This window comes from Petaurus breviceps, unplaced genomic scaffold (genome assembly GCF_028583685.1).
Source record: "Petaurus breviceps papuanus isolate PSGF00001 unplaced genomic scaffold, PetGlider_PUasm1.0 110, whole genome shotgun sequence".
NCBI lineage: Eukaryota > Metazoa > Chordata > Mammalia > Diprotodontia > Petauridae > Petaurus > Petaurus breviceps.
The window spans coordinates 5,614,184-5,630,346 of NW_027185597.1; positions in this window are offsets into that span (position 1 = coordinate 5,614,184).

The following is a 16,163-nucleotide window of genomic DNA, read 5'->3' on the forward strand; positions in this document are numbered from 1 at the left end:
GGAAGGAAGGAAGGAAGGAAGGAAGGAAGGAAGGAAGGAAGGAAGGAAAAGGAAGTGAAAATAGCATGCTTCAGTTTGTATTCAGACAGTATCAGTTCTTTCTCTGGAGGCAGATAGCATGCTTCATCATGAGCCCTTTGGGATTGTCTTGGATCACTGCATTGCTAAGAATAGCTAAGTCATTCACAGTTCTTCATCGAATAATATTGCTATTACTGTATACAATGTTCTCCTGGTCCTGCTCACTTCACTTTGTATCAGTCCATGTAAGTCTTTCCAGATTTTTCTGAAATCATCCTGCTTGTCATTTCTTACAGCACAACAATATTCCATCATATACCACAGCTTGTTTGGGTATCCCTTCAATTTCCACTTCTTAGCCACCACAAAAAGAGCTGCTAAGAACATTTTTGTACAAACAGGTCCTTCCCTGACCCCTTTTCTTTTTTTAATATCTTTGGGATATAGACCTAGCAGTGGTATTGCATGGTCAAAGGGTATGCACAGTTTTATGGGCATAGTTCCAAATTCTTCTTCAGAACCAAATAACCCTGTTTTAAGGTAACTTACAATCTAATGCAGGGGTGGAGTAGAATAGGAAGATACATACAAAAATGCACATATAGGTAAAACTAGAGAGAAAAGTGGGAGCCACATCATGGAGGGCTTTAAATTTTACTCTAAGGATTTGTGTTTAATTTTATCCTAGAAGTGATGGTAGCAACTGAACAATAAGGTAGGAATGGGATCTAAAGTGATCTTTTAGTGATATTCCAGAACTCTCTTCACTCCTACTTTGCCAATTCCCTGCATCCCTTTAAAATCAGAATACTGGAGAGCCAGCAGCTCTGCAGAAGGTGCTGGGAGATGGCCAATCTAAACGATTTTTTAAAAATCTGAACTATGGACGATTGAAAATAAGTGCAATTTTATTACTTTCAAACACACTCTATATTTTAAGCAGCAAGATAAACATATGCTAATGGATGAAGTGAGGTGGAGGCAATTTGATTTCTAAATCTTTGACAATCTACTTTGAAGGAAGCCTCACTCAAGGAGGAACCGGGAAGCTGTCCAGTTTTCCCATGCTGCCCCTCTTTTCATCTCTCCCTTGCTAACTGTCTTCTCTAGAAACAAGCAGCACTGGCTCAGATGATCTCAAAGCACACTGGGCAAAACTGCCCTCTCACATGTTCTAATTTGAACGAGCTAAGGCCTGGGTGCATAGTAGAAGGAAATAATGCTAAAATGCCAAGTAAGTTAAGCAGAGCAGGTGTTAATGGTCAGTAAACTCAGAAATAAATTTTACTACTTGCAAGCAAATTTAGAGGTAATCCACTGGTATAGTTGAGCAGAAAGAAACATTTTAAATATTAGCTCCAAAAAAAGTGAAAATGTAATAACTCGGTGGTAATCTTTTTCTCCAATCTATCCAGCTCATCTCTTTAAATCCATTGCCCTTCCAGAAATACAAATTCCTCAAGACCTCTGAGGGTAGTCTCAGAAAAAATAAAATTATAAATAACACAAATGACAGCAGAAAATAATACTAACATCTAGCATCTACATGGCACTTTAAGGTTTACTAAGTATTTTACACTTTATTTCATTTGATTCTCACTATATCTCTGTGAGGTAGGTGCTATTATTTTCCCCATTTTATAGCTGAGGAAACTAAGTCTAAAAGAGGTTGTAACTTGCTTAGGTCACACATATTCGAGGTTGAATTGAAGATCAAATCAATCATCCTACCTCCAAGTCTTGTACTCCATTCACTAAGGGTCCCAGCTTCTTCTTCTAGGCAGGAAAATACATAGTGAGCATAAGCAGGATACAGCATGCTCCTGAAAGTGATCTATTTCTGGGAAGCATTGTAGTGTATGATTGAAAAGAGAAGTGGGCCAGCCATGTAGCGAGAATAAGAGACAGTAGGTGTGTGTCTGAATAGCACACATGTATGATGAAATAAATAAGAAACACCCCATTATTGTACATAAGAACACCTAGAGGAGTTTTGGGAATACAAGGGCCAGAATCACATAAGATGAGAAGGTCTAATGAGTCACATCCAACAAAGAAATCATGGGCCCATCAACATATCGCTGTTTCTCATCATGTCTAGCATTGAGTCTTACCCCTGTACATCATTTTGTCTTGCTGACAGTATTAGCCAACAACTTACTTCAGTGGTCACTATCATAACTCCTTGGTTATCTGCCTTAGAATCTCTGCATCTCCTTGGGTTTTAGAGTTGAAAGTGTGAGGAAAGTTTAAAAAAAAACCTATCAAATCCTTTGATTAAACTGTGGAAACATAGGGAAAAGTCACATTTTTCTCACTTGTCTCAATAAAGATGATGAGTTGTATTAATAGAGTTCTTCAAAATATCACTCTGGGAACTGTGAAAAAAAGAATAGTTGAAATGTTTATCCTCAAAACTAACTATATTCAAAAAAATATTCAGGAAGCTCAACCACCCTTCTCATTTTCACAATATGAATGAAACACTTTGCAAACCTGGGAAATCATTAAAAGAAGCACTGTCCTTCCACACACAGGAAGGTGACTTGCCATGTTGCCCTTGCTTCAATAAAAATAAGAACCAAATCCCAGATGTGTGAATCACATCAGCAGTATCACATACTGTGATTTCATACGTTTTTCTTTTATATTCTCCAGGGCCCAAGCATTTAGGAAATTAATTGATTCACATCCCAAATACCATCAAAAATTGACTTTCCACTTTTGAAAACTGGTCTAGCAATTTTTTCCATTTCCCCAACCCCACTAAAAGTGACCCCAACAAGTTTATCAAGTTTTGATTTAATTTGAATTATGCACTAGCTGTACATAGTGTGCAAAGAGACAGGTGGATGGGAGGGACAGAAAGAAAGTTTAGCTAAGACAAGTTCCTCAAGGACTTTACAGGATGGGCATAATACATACACAAATAACTATAATTCAAACTAATAGTTTACTCATAACTCCTTAAAGTTTTCAGAACTCATTGCTGCATTATTTCATTGGAATCTCAACCCAAACATCCCTAAAAGGTACTATTGTCTGCACATATCATTATCTCCATTTTACAGGTGCTAACACAAGCTCAGAGAAGGTATGTGACTTGTCCAAAGCCCCAAAGCTATGAAGTATTTGAGGTGAAATTCACAACCTGTCTTCCTGGCTTACAATATACAGGGCTACCTAAAACATGATAAATGCAAGAGAGATGTACAAAGTTCAGCCAGAGAGCTGAGTGAAGAAAAGTCATTATTGAATGAAGGAGGAGAAAAGAAGGGAACACTTACTGAAATATAAAAGTCTTTTGGAACACCCTGTATATGACACTTTAGATGGATTTAAAGATTGATTAAGAATTCAACAAGTAGAGGGATGGAAGTGGGAAGGAACATTAATAGGGGGAAAAATATTAGTGTTATTTGATTACATTATAACCTATTAAGAATGATTTTTAAAAATAAGGTTGGAAAGTCAGGGGAACACCAGAATATGAAGGTCCTTGAAAACCAAACTAAGTCATCTGAACTTTAGCTATTAGGTAATAGAAAGCCGCTGCAAGGATTTGAACATAAGAGTGATAAGACCAGACCTAGGGACAACGAAGATGAATTTGACAATGATGCTAGATAAGGTTGGAGTGGGGAAAGAGTACAAATGGGATGACTTGTTAGAATGCCACCATAATAGTCCAGGCATAGAGTAATTAGGATCTGTGTTGAGATAATAAGATGGTGGCAGTGGGGAAAGACAGAAAGGGACAAATGTAAGCAATATGGTGGAGGTAGAATCAATAGGTCTCAGTGATTAAACAGGTTCATAGAATGTTATCCTGGGTGCAGGAGTACTGGGGCTGAATCAAAAAGGAGTCAATTATTGAAGTTTCAATGTGAATATTTACATATCAGAAATAGACAAATTGAGGATTGACTTATTATTTTGGATTTGGAGTCAAAGGACATAGGTCCAGAACCCAACTTTGCTATTTACAATCTCTGTAATCTTGGGCAAGTCATGTCCCTTCTCTGAATCTCAGTGTTGTCATTTGTAAAACAAGGAGGGAGGTTTGAAGTTACTTCTAGGCAGCAATGGGCTGGTTAATACTTTACAACTGGCTCTCTGGGGGGAAATGTATATACAAGACACTCTTTTAAGTTTAAACTATATTGTTAACATTTTCTACATGACGTTTCAGTCTAGACAACCATTAGAACAATTATACACTGAACATAGTTATATTGAATTATGGTGTCAGGGCCTTGGTCTCCCACTCTTTCCACCCACATCCCACATACAAGGTTACCCTCTGGGGTAGATTAATTAGTTCCATAGAGCTAGAAGGGACATTAGGGCTCACCTAGTCCAACCTTCTCACTTACAGATGAGGAAACTGAGGCCCAGAGAGGTGAAGTGCCCTGAATCACCCAGATAGCAGAGCTTGGATTCAATCTAGGAAGAGGTTTATACAGGTTTTCCTCCTCCCCTCCCTCCTGAAGATATCCCCTACCCACCAGATTCACAGCACTCAAACAAGGGAAGTAAATATGTACCAAAGTGAAGGCCAAAGCCTTTCAGGCCCCTTTAAGGCCCTAGGGGAAGATGACACAAACCAAGGGAAGTCCCAGCTGGCAAGTAAATGCCCAGCTGCCCAGTTAATTAGCAGGGCTCCCCAGAGAACCTCCTTCAATACAACTTTGCCATCCTTGAAGGTCTTCTGACTTCTTGTTGTCACTGCTACATAGGAACATTATTATCCTTCCACTCACCGCAGGCAAACACAATTTTAAAATGACCAAGAAGCAAGGGCACACTTGTAGGGAACACTGGAAAAAAACAAAACGGTCAAGAACCTGAACCCACCCTGGGCAGAGTGGGAAGAGGGGAGGGGAGAGAAATCAGGCCTAGGCAACTGGAACTGGCTACCCTCAGCTGCCACCTGACCTGTAAGCCTCTCAAACCCAATAGCCTGCAGGCCTTAACTTGTCTGTGGAACTTGCTAGGGGAAAAGCTTGTGGGTTCTGTTGTGGGGGAGGGGGGTAGAGCTTAAACCAAGAGGGGAAATTTGTTTCTGAAATAATAACATTTCAAACCCAGTATAGTATTAAGCACTGCGGATAGCTTATTCCCTTTGGCTATTTTCCCAATATTTCTGAATGACTGAATTCCCAGAAGACACTTTTTCACAGACAAGATAGGCATACTGTCAGTGTGAGGGAAAAAAAAAGGTAAGTCTTTGGTAGTAAACTATCCCTCAGGATTCTTGGTCCAAGGGATGGGCTCAAAACTTTAAAAACGTTTTCCTTTCCTTGTTGAAAAATGTCATCTCCTGTCAACTAAAATGAAGTAAGTTTATACTTTCAGGGATTTCGCTGATAATTCAGTTGGATTTTAGACAGGGAAAGAGGGATCCAGGAACCTTTGGATTCACAGGGTTTATTGAGAAGATTCAGAGAAGGATGGAAAAAATTGTGAGCGTTTTTGTTTTGAGCTCTGAAAAGTCTGTCTGTCATCATGAACAGATTCATGAAAGTCATTTTCAAAAAGAAAACATTCTTTTAGCCCTGACTCCCCAACCTTATCTGCCTTTGGAAGTCCTTACTGCTTCCTTCTGTAGTTTAATTATGAAATCAGGTAAGTTTGGCTACTCAATATTGTTATGTTTTGAAAATATGGCCTCATAAGGAAACAATGGGTGTAGAGCACTGCCTAAAATGTCATACCCAGTCATTATGTTTGTTGGTTAGCTTAGCTGAACTGGCTTTTTTTTTCCTCCTTTTTAGTTTCTGTTATTGTTATAAGAGGAGAAATGTATTAAGAAGTGTTGGTAAGGTAAAAAACAAGAGGTTACAATACATTTTGAGAAACAGGACTTCATTTAATTTTCTGAATGTTATCTTCATTTTCTTGAATGTAAACCAAGTTTTCTCTATTGCCCTCTGTTAGAAAAGTAGAGCCATCTGAAAGTTACCACTACCCTGTATTTAGCATGTCTTGAGGTAGAAGGTGGCATTTCTGATTTGGAAATCTTCATAACTCCAGCTGATTGCAGAAAGGTGGATGTAATGATATCCTGCGTTTATGATTATTAATGTTGCTTTTTATAGATTCATTTTTATGTTCAGCTACTGACTTTATGTGCATTGATGAATGTAATTGTAATTAGTTTATCAAATGAGTGGTTGCAATGATTTATAAGAGCTGCTAATGTGTAGTTTAGAGCTGACGTTTTGATGTTTCTTATTTTTATACACCTTGCTGAATGTATTTGAGAGTGCTGATTTACGCCATATTTACAGTTATAGTTATTTATGTGATTTAAATGAGAGTATGGAGGTGTTTGAAAGGATGTTGCTAAAAAAAAAAAGCCCAGTGGTAATACTGGATAAATATTTATCCTTCAGCTATAATAGAAATATTAGACAGCTGCAATACCAACATATCTTGGGAGGGACATTGTCAGAACCCATAAAGCTCCTCTGGGGAAATACCTTTTAAATTCCAGGTATTTATGGCCAGCAGACTCCCACTATCAACTCAAAAAGAGACAGATTCCAATCCCACATCACAGACAGAGCTGGAAGGGTCCCTTCAGGTCATCTGTTTCGATCCCTTCATTTTACAGATGCAGAAATTAAAGCCCAAAGAGGTTGAGTGAGTGGCCTAAGGTCTCAGGCGTAGTTAAGATGTAGTCAGAGCAAGGCTCTGAATTCTTGTGTTCTTATTCAAATCAATCTAGGAACAAAAAAAAATAAATAATAAGTTTGCTGCTGCTGCTTTGTTGGTATTCACTTGTTTCAGCATGTCTGACTCTTCATGACCCCATTTGGGGTTTTCTTTGCAAAGATAGTGAAGTGGTTTGCCATTTCCTTCCCCAGCTCATTTTACAGATAAGGAAACTGAATCAAATAGAGGTAAGTGACTTGCCCAGGGTCACACAGCTAATGAGTGTCTAAAGCCAAATTTGAACTCAGGTCCTCTTGACTCCTGGACTGGCTTTCTATCTGCTTCCTAGATGCCCCATGCTGCAGCTGTTTGTCTGAGGCCAGTCCCTCTGTTCAGACTCTGTGCACTGACTATATTGACTTTCACTGTAGATCCTGACCTCAGTTCTTACTGAGTCCTTTCATTTGTTTCTTGAGTATAGATATCAAGAGTGTTATGTGAAGAAGGAAAAAAAAAGCCTAGCCAAAACCAGGAATATATGGCATAAAGGATATTCTTAAGAGTGTTCCTCTTCTATGTCTTCAAAGAGTGTTTCCCTCAGTATTTTATACTTGTGCTATTTTGTTCTGGATCCCCAGCTGCATTCCTTCTTTGGACAGGATGGGTGACAGGGAAGGTCAGTCATCAAAGGCTTCCTTTATCCTGACAGGTGGTTCAGAGACCTACAATAAGGTACTCTACATCTGTCTCTGGTTTTCAGCTGCCTTTCAGTGGTTATTTGAAGAACTATCCTGCTCCTAGGGGTTGACCCTTTTTGTGCTGGGTATAGTTGCCCCATCAGTCATGAACTGTTCATTATAAAGAGAATGAGCTATTGAAGTGTTACACTCGGAGGCATCGCCAAACTTATATGTGAGTCCCTCTCAACAATCTCCCCCCACCCAAGCACTTTATAGAGTGATATTCACTCAAAATCATAGCTTCCCAGCTTCCATTGATGTCTTTTATTTTTACCAGTCAGCCAGCAAACACAATTATTCAAAGCCAAGACATTTAATGAAATAGCATAGTAAGAAATGTAGCAATATTAAATTTTCCCCATAAATTTGGGGGCATATTCTTCCATAAGTACACTACTAATCATAAAAAGATTAGACACACCTAGAGTACACAAGAAAAGAGGCATACATATATGGAAAACATACAGCCAGGGCCTATGGGCAAAGGATACACACACAGGGAACACAGATGGTAGGAAATGTGTGTCCAGGACACGGATATAGAAGGGTAACTTATACCTCTCCTTCAAGGCTGCTGATGTCTTCTGGTGACATCATACTGCTATTGCTATTGCCAGGCCTGCTGCTGACTGGTCTCATGTGGTATGCAGAGTCTGCCAGGAATGTGGGTGTTACATGTCAGTACTAGGCATTCATCCTTGTTGAATAGTGATGTACTGGTCCCTTGGTCACTACCATCTGTATTTCTTACTGAGCATGAATTTGTGGAACTTCCTTCTGCTTCTAGCTTGAGCTAAGTCCTCAACTAAAGTTGAACCTCTTTCTCGTAAGGGAAGAAATTCCATCTCTCTTCTAATTCAAAATCCCAAATCTGAAGCTACCATTCTTTAGAAAAGCAAGGGCTTCACACACTCATTTACCAGTTTTTCTCCATATTGAAGACAGAGTCCTCAGTTCCTTAGGTATGACAGGTATTCCCTCTTTAAAAGAAGAATCCTTCCTCCAGGACCAGTCTCTTTGGAATCTGGAATAGCCAGCCAGATATGGGGTTCCTGCAGTTGTGAAGACTATTTTTAAACCTTCATTTTATGTTCACCAAGGACAGTATTTGTGTTTCTAACCTCTATTTGACTTAGGGTTAGAAAGTTCATGTTAACCACCACTCCCCCTTGCCCCAGCTCAATGTCTGATTGCCAAACTATGTCAATTCTGCGTCATCCATTCTGTATTTAACAAACCACCAAGAACTGTCTGGTCATGAGGGCCCATATTTATCAGCCCCAAGACTTGTGTGTTCTTCCATGCAAATGAATGGGAATAGGAAAGGCACAGGAACAACATGTTCCAGGTGGAGCTGCTGTAAATCATGCATCTATTGTCTACATCAAGAACTTCAGTCCTGTTCAAAATTCCTACCTTTATTTTATTTATGTGGCTGGTGAAAATAAACAAAACCAAAACAGATCTTTTCCAGGCTCACTGAGTCCTGGAGAAGCAACACATTGAACTTCCTCTGTGTTTTAGCACAACAAAAAGTCAGCTTCATCTATGTTTTCTTATAACTAAATTCAAGGAGGAATTTTTCTTGTGGGTACTTGCAGCACTTTGATTTACACCTTTCGACTGCACTTATTGTATAAAATAGTACTAACACCTGTATGTCTTTACCTCTCACCCTTGTAAGGAAGGTGTTTTGAAAACATTTATGCACTCTAAGCAGAAAAGTTTTTATGTGACCTCAAAAAGGTAATTTAAAGCCTAAATAATAGGGGCGGCGAAGTAGCACAGTGAGTAAGAGCACCGGCTCCAGTGTTGAGAAGACCTGGAGATCGAATCTCGGGCTCAGACACTTAGCACCCACCCAGAAACACCTGGCCATGTAACCTTGAGCAAGTTACTTAACCCCAATTGCTTAGGGGCAGCCAGGTGGCTCAGCAAGTAAGAGCATCGGCCCCAGTGTTGGGATAACCTGGATCAAATCCGGGCTCAGATACTCAGCACCACACCCAGAAATAATGATAACTGGCCGTGTAACCTTGAGCAAGTTACTTAACCCCATTTGCTTGAAAAAAAAAAAGAAAAAAAAAAGAATAAAAAAAAGCCTAAATAGTTTTAGGTCAGGTATTACCAACCTTAACCCTGAAAGAACTCCAGTGTGGCCCATTGGAAGATCTGACATTAAATAGAGCAGCATCCTAGAGGGTCTGCCAGGATAAGTAAACTAGAAAACACAGCCCAAGCAGTGTAAATGCATTAATCTGTAGAACTGGGTCCCATGGGTAGAATGCTCCATTTCCATGTTGGTTAATCCATATCACATTTAGAAATTTTCATTTCCATGTAATTTATGCTGTAATTTATTGCCTTTCCAGCAATAAGTAACAAACAGATCCAACCACTTGCTATGACAGCTGCTACTCAAGGACAAGAACATGTCATCAGCACAGAAGGAGAATGCTCATGTCTTAGAGTAGCAGGGCAAACCTCCAATTTACCCAATAACTATTTCAGGAATTAAAATAAAGAAAAGGAAATTCCAAAGAAAATGGACCAGAAGATAGCCCAGTTCGATACTACTTAGAACTAAGCTTAAGAATGTCCCAGCCCACTTCCAGTTTAGCTTTAGTAAATCGATAACAGGCTCTGAAGAAGAAATTGTTAACCTAAGAGCTATGTAGGAACTGTGAAACCTGTTTCCACAGCCTTATCCCACATTTTTCTGCTTCATATACTCTACAATCCAGTCATTATGACTTGTTACTGTTCTTCATACGCAACACTTTAGCTCAGATCTCTGTGCTTTTCCCCTGACTGTTCCCCTACACCTGTGATGCACTCACATGGCTCTTAGAAACTTTAAAAGACTCAGCCCATCTTTTTCTGGTCTTTGTGTCTTTCCTATCCTATACCCCCATCAGTCCCAGTCTCTAATTCTTAGTAACTTCCAACCAATAACTTTATATCTCTTTCAACTCTATTTTGTGTTTGCCCATTTATATATATATATATATATATATATGTTGTTGCCCCCAAAAGAATGTCAGATCCTTGAGGGGAGCGGCATTTGCTTATTTTGTATCCTAGTGCCTAGTGAAATGCCTGACAGGTACTAGACACTTAATAAGTGTTTGTGAATGGATCCGTCAGTTGGTTGGTTGGATGATTGATTGGAGTTATTGAGATCTAGTTCATAGATTCTTCCTGTCTCTGAAACCAAAGTTTGATGAAAGATCCATATGTCCCACAAATAGCCTTATGTTGTTCTAGATTGTTTTCTTGATTAGACTGAGCAGTATATAACTGTGTCCAAAACCTGTTTACTCCTCATGCAAGATATTAGTTTTGAAAGCAGAGACTCAATTTTTTGAGAAGAAAGATGGCATAGTATTATAAAGAAATTATAACAGAAGTTATATAACACTTATAAAGAAAAAAAGGACCTCAGTGCTTGCCTAGTGGAAGAATTATTCAAAGAAACGAACAAAAAGCAGGAAATGTAAGAAGACATAGGGAGGGGTGGCTAAGTAGCACAGCGAGTAAGAGCACTGGCTCCAGTGTCAGGATGACCTGGTGATCAAATCTGGGCTCAGATACTTAGCACCACACCCAGAAATAACTGGCCGTGTAACCTTGAGCAAGTTACTTAACCCTGATTGCTTTAAAAAAAAAAAAAAAAAGACATAGGGAGTTTTTCATCTGCATTACTGATGGACAACTTCAAAATCACAGATAAAATGAAGCAAAACTATCAGAAGCAGTGAAATATAATATAAAGAACACTCTGCTTTAGAGTCAAAGGATCTGGGTTCAAACCCCTTTGTGAGATTGGGCCAGATAATCTTCTTGAACTCTAAAATGGACTAAATGGTACCTGAGGTCCCTTCCAGCTCTAAATCTGTCTCCCAAAATTTATTGTATCATCTGATGAACCTGAAGAATTAATATTCAGGTGAGTAGAGGAAGTCGAGGAAGGTTAGAGTAGAATCAGATCTCCCCACTTCCTATTTAACCCCTTGAGTTAAAAGGATTTTATAAAATTCCACTCACATGTATCCCTTAAAGCAAACCAAATTTGTCTGGTCAGGAACTAGACAAATATGTTCTAATTGAAAAGACACAAATAGATCAGAGACCAATTTTTGGATTAAGGTGAAATGAGCCCATGAAGGTCCAGCTTTCTGTACTGAGCCACTACACAGGCTCCCATTCAACTGTGGATAAGCTCCTCCAAAGGAACATATTGATTAAGGTGTATGACTGAGAAGAGTGAGATCAAATAATAACCTAAGGTGAAAGCAATTAACTAAGAAGAAACAGAGTGTTAATTAACATAGAATAGTGAAGTTGTAAGGGTCTTAGTCCCTGGGTCTAGGTTGTACCTGAGCAGGAATCTTTCCTAAAATGTCTCCAACAAGTTGTCATCCAGCCTTTTCTTGAAGACCTCTAGTAAGAGAGAGCATCTCAAGGAAAATCAGTTCTTCTTTTAGACAGATCTAAATGCTAGGAGGTTTTTCTTTACACAGAGCCTAAATCTGCCACTCTGAAACTCCCTTCTGTTGCTCCTCATTTTTCCTCTGAAGCCAAACAGAACAATCCAATCCCTCTTTCACATATCAGCTTTCCCAATATATGAGGACAACAATCACAAGCTCCCAAAGCCTTCTCTTCTCTAGCCTAAATATTCCCAGTTACTTCAAGCAGTATTTGTATGGCCTAGTCTCCAAACCTATCATAATCATCTTTACAATTGGATAATTATCTTCATTCTAGACTCTAAGCAGAAATTTTATAACCTAAGATTATTCTAGCTTTTTGGGGTGCCATGTCATACTATTAACATAAGCCTAAAGCCTCCCCCAATATCATTTTATGCAAACTGTTGACTAACCATTACTCCCTAAAGGGAGGACAAAATGGTTAATACTGTTGCAAGACAGAAGTGTCTCTGAGTTACACCCTATAGTTGGAGTAAGATCTTTAAATGAAAGTCCAGGGATATCATTAAATTAAATTTTAAATATTCACATGTAAAGTTCATGAATGCCCATGTAAAATATAGGCATATAGGTTGTCAAGATGTGGCTAACAGAAGGCATTGATAGTTACAATTTGAAGTCTGGACCATTTCTGAAGGGAAGGAGACAAGCCCTCGGCACACCTCCAGGATGGTTTACTTTTCTCAGTCTCTGAGGGGGCACTAGATTAGCATTATATCTCTCTCATCCCCCCCCCCACCTCCAGCCCCCATTAAATATTGCTAGTCTAATAGTACAATAAATTCAAACAAAAAACTTGCTTCTCAGACTACCATCACTTACAGTGGAAGAGTTACCCCCCTCCACTTACACACATAAGTTTAACTCCTTCCAAACCAATATTTGTTATGTAAAAGACCATCATAAATAGTAAATACATCTATACAAGCAAATATCAGATAGAAATTATAGCATTAAAAATATACTAGAAAATATACAGTGTGAAGAAACAAGATGGAGTCTTAGATCAACCCACAGAGAGGCCCTGATTTCATTCAAGGGGAAATTCCCCATAGACTCAAAGGGAAGCAAGCTAGAAATGAGGGACTTAATTGAAGAGCCAGATTCTCCCATATATCTGCAGCTTTCAAAGTCTTGTCTGTCTGTCTCGCTCCCCAAAAGAGTATAACCATACATATCTTCCCTTGAAGAAATATCTCTCTTCTCAAAAACTCTCACACCAACTCTTCCTCTACGTAGTCACACAGCACCAACATTCTCTCCACCAATTAGTCTAAAAACCTATTGCCTACAAACTCAGGTTTCATAAACTAACAGAAAAGCTGCCTAATTTCCCTCTCAGGACTTGCCTGTCCTGTGCCATAATAGAGATAAATGGGAGATTTTCCATCTACTAGACACTTTTAGTGATTTCCTAAAGCAACTCTTTACACAAAAACTAACCTTTTCGTATGAGCAGCACTCACGCTTACATTCCATATGACCTTTCAGCCTAGGGAAGAATTGTACAAAAGGGAAAAATGATTGGGTATTATGGATGGCAAGAATAACTTTGGGCAATGTTCCATGGGGAGAAGACCAGTGGAAAGATATTTACTTTGGCCAATTTATTTTACAGCATCTTAAACCTCCCCAAGATAGCCATTGATTTTAAACTAAGTAAAAGTAATCCTTCCCATTATGAGTCTCTTGTTATTCTCTTGTATATACTTAAACATTTCCTTTCCAACTTGTCTATTTGTATTACTTGGCCAAGATATGTGTGCTGATGAACAAGGTCCTGATCCTCCTTAACCTTAGCTATGTTTCTCTGAGATTATCTACAATTAATCGTGTGCGCATGTTGTTTGTAACTAGTTTTTGATGTGTTGTCTCTCCTACTATATTGTAAAGTACTTGCGAGAGTTCACGATCTATTGTTGGGTTTTTTTATTTGCCTTTCTTTTCATCCCCATCATTTAGCACAGTGCCTGGCATGTAGGTGTTTAATAAATGCTTGTTGACTAGACTTGACTATTAAAGTTATTTATGTAGTTCTTTCATCCCTTGCCCATCCATTCCATACTAGATTTTCTGCCAGCAAAAACTGTCATTTTTTTTAATCTTTGCATCACCTAACTTTAGCATGGTACTTTGCACATAATAAGTACTTCAAAACATTTGCTGTTGAATTATAATTAGCTGTATGACCTTGGGCAAGTAATTTTGCTTCACTGAGCTTCATTTTCCCTATCTGGTAAATGAGGTGCTTGAACTGGATTATCTCTGAGGGACATCCTGGCCAATTGCCAGTTGCCTTGACCTTTGGCTTGCCACTGGACTTCTGTGACTCTGGAAGAGAGAGTGAGGTTGATGTCTTTGTGCAGCTCTGCCTCACTCACATCCAATTCATGCTCAAGTCAAGATATTATCCTTGTGATGTCATTGATCCTCCCCGAGAACGAAGGATGAACAGCAGTATCTCAAAGGTCCCTCTCAGTGCTTTCATTCTGTGATTTTACTCAGTAATTGAATTCTACATGTATTTTTTCAACCATCTACTGTGTATGAGAATAAACTTGATGTAGCTGACCTAGAAGTTAGGAAGACCTGAGTTCAAATCCAGCCTCAGACACTTAACACTTACTAGCCGTGTGACTTTGGGCAAGTCACTTAACCCCAATTGCCCTGCCTTCCCCCCTCCAAAAAAGGAAGGAAGGAAGGAAAGGAGGGAGGGAGGGAAGGAGGGAGGGAGAAAGAAAAGAAAAACAAAGTGGAATTAACTAAAGTCTAATACTGTATGGGGATAATAATATCTACCATAATAATTTATATAGCTTTTTAAAGTTTACAAAGTACATGTTTTATCTCATTTGATCATCACATCACCCCTGCAAGATAGACACTATTATCCCCATTTTGCACGTGAGAACACTGAGGTTGGGAGGGGTTAAATGATTCACCCAGACTCAGACAGCTAATGAGAATCCCAGGTGGGATTTGAGAGGATAAAGCATACATATAAATGAGGTATGATGGAGTGTGGAAGGTGATGAGAGCAAAAGAAGGACTGAGTTTTTAAAACTCATGTTGCTAGGAATAATGGCACAGGCTAAAGTGAGGGGGAAACTTCTAGACATTTCTTTTTAGATGTTCAGGAAAGTTGAGTAGACATACCTTAACTGACTTGTGGTGGTGAAGAAACTCCTCCATAGAATACCGGGATTTGCCATAACCGGGGTGTCATGTGGCTTTCCTATTCTTGTGGGGTTCATCAGTGAGACTCTGTAACTCTAATCGGGCCTTGGTTGTCTGGAGAGATTTTAGATCCTGTCATTTGGAAAGTAGGTTAACCCAAGGAAGTGGAGGGAAGTGTCATCCTCCAACCAGAGGACACTGGAAGAAATAATCCTTAACACTAGTCAACTTCTCTTTTGTTTTTCTAATATGAAAAAGGAAAACAGGAGACTAGAAAATACTAAGGGACTGTTTTGAAATCCCACCCTTGGGAGGTGAATCAGTTTGATCTTCTAGAACAGCGGTACAATAAAGTTAAAAAAAGAAAAACCACTGGTTTGAAAGGCAGGATTTGAGTTCAGATTTTAACCCTATTCCTTATTAATTGTGAAGATATAGTTCTGGAGTTGAAGTTAGGAAGACCTGAGTTCAAATTCTGCCTCAGACACTTACTATCTGTGTGACCCTTCGCAAGTTACTTACCCTCACCCTACCTTGGTTTCCTCATCTGTAAAATGGGAATAATAATAGCATCTGCCTCCCAGGGTTGTAGTGTGGATAAAATGAGATAATAGTTATAAAATTATTTGCAAACCTTAAAGCAACATGTAAATGCTGACTATTAGTGGTGTTATTAGTACTATTATTATCTTGGACAAGTGATGATAACCCCTGAGCTTTAGTTTCCACATCTATAAAATTACTAGGTTGGATGGAATGATATCTACAATCTCTTCCAGCTCTAAATCTTATCTGGAAACAAGCCTGTAAAAAAAAGAACTCCAGTTGAATAGCAAAGATCTTGTATTCACCCCCCAAAGAACCTTGCAAAGAAATGTAGTTCTATTTCTTCATCTCTTAAAATTACATTTCCTTACTAGCTGCTTTATTCTCAGAGGCCATCTGAACTTGGATGATGTCAGAAGATTATGTGTATTGATTGCCATTATTTTTTATTCTGGATGTCTTCAGGTATGGATAGGATAGTTTGGGCTATGAGGAAACAGAAATCCTGTAACTCCCTGGAGTC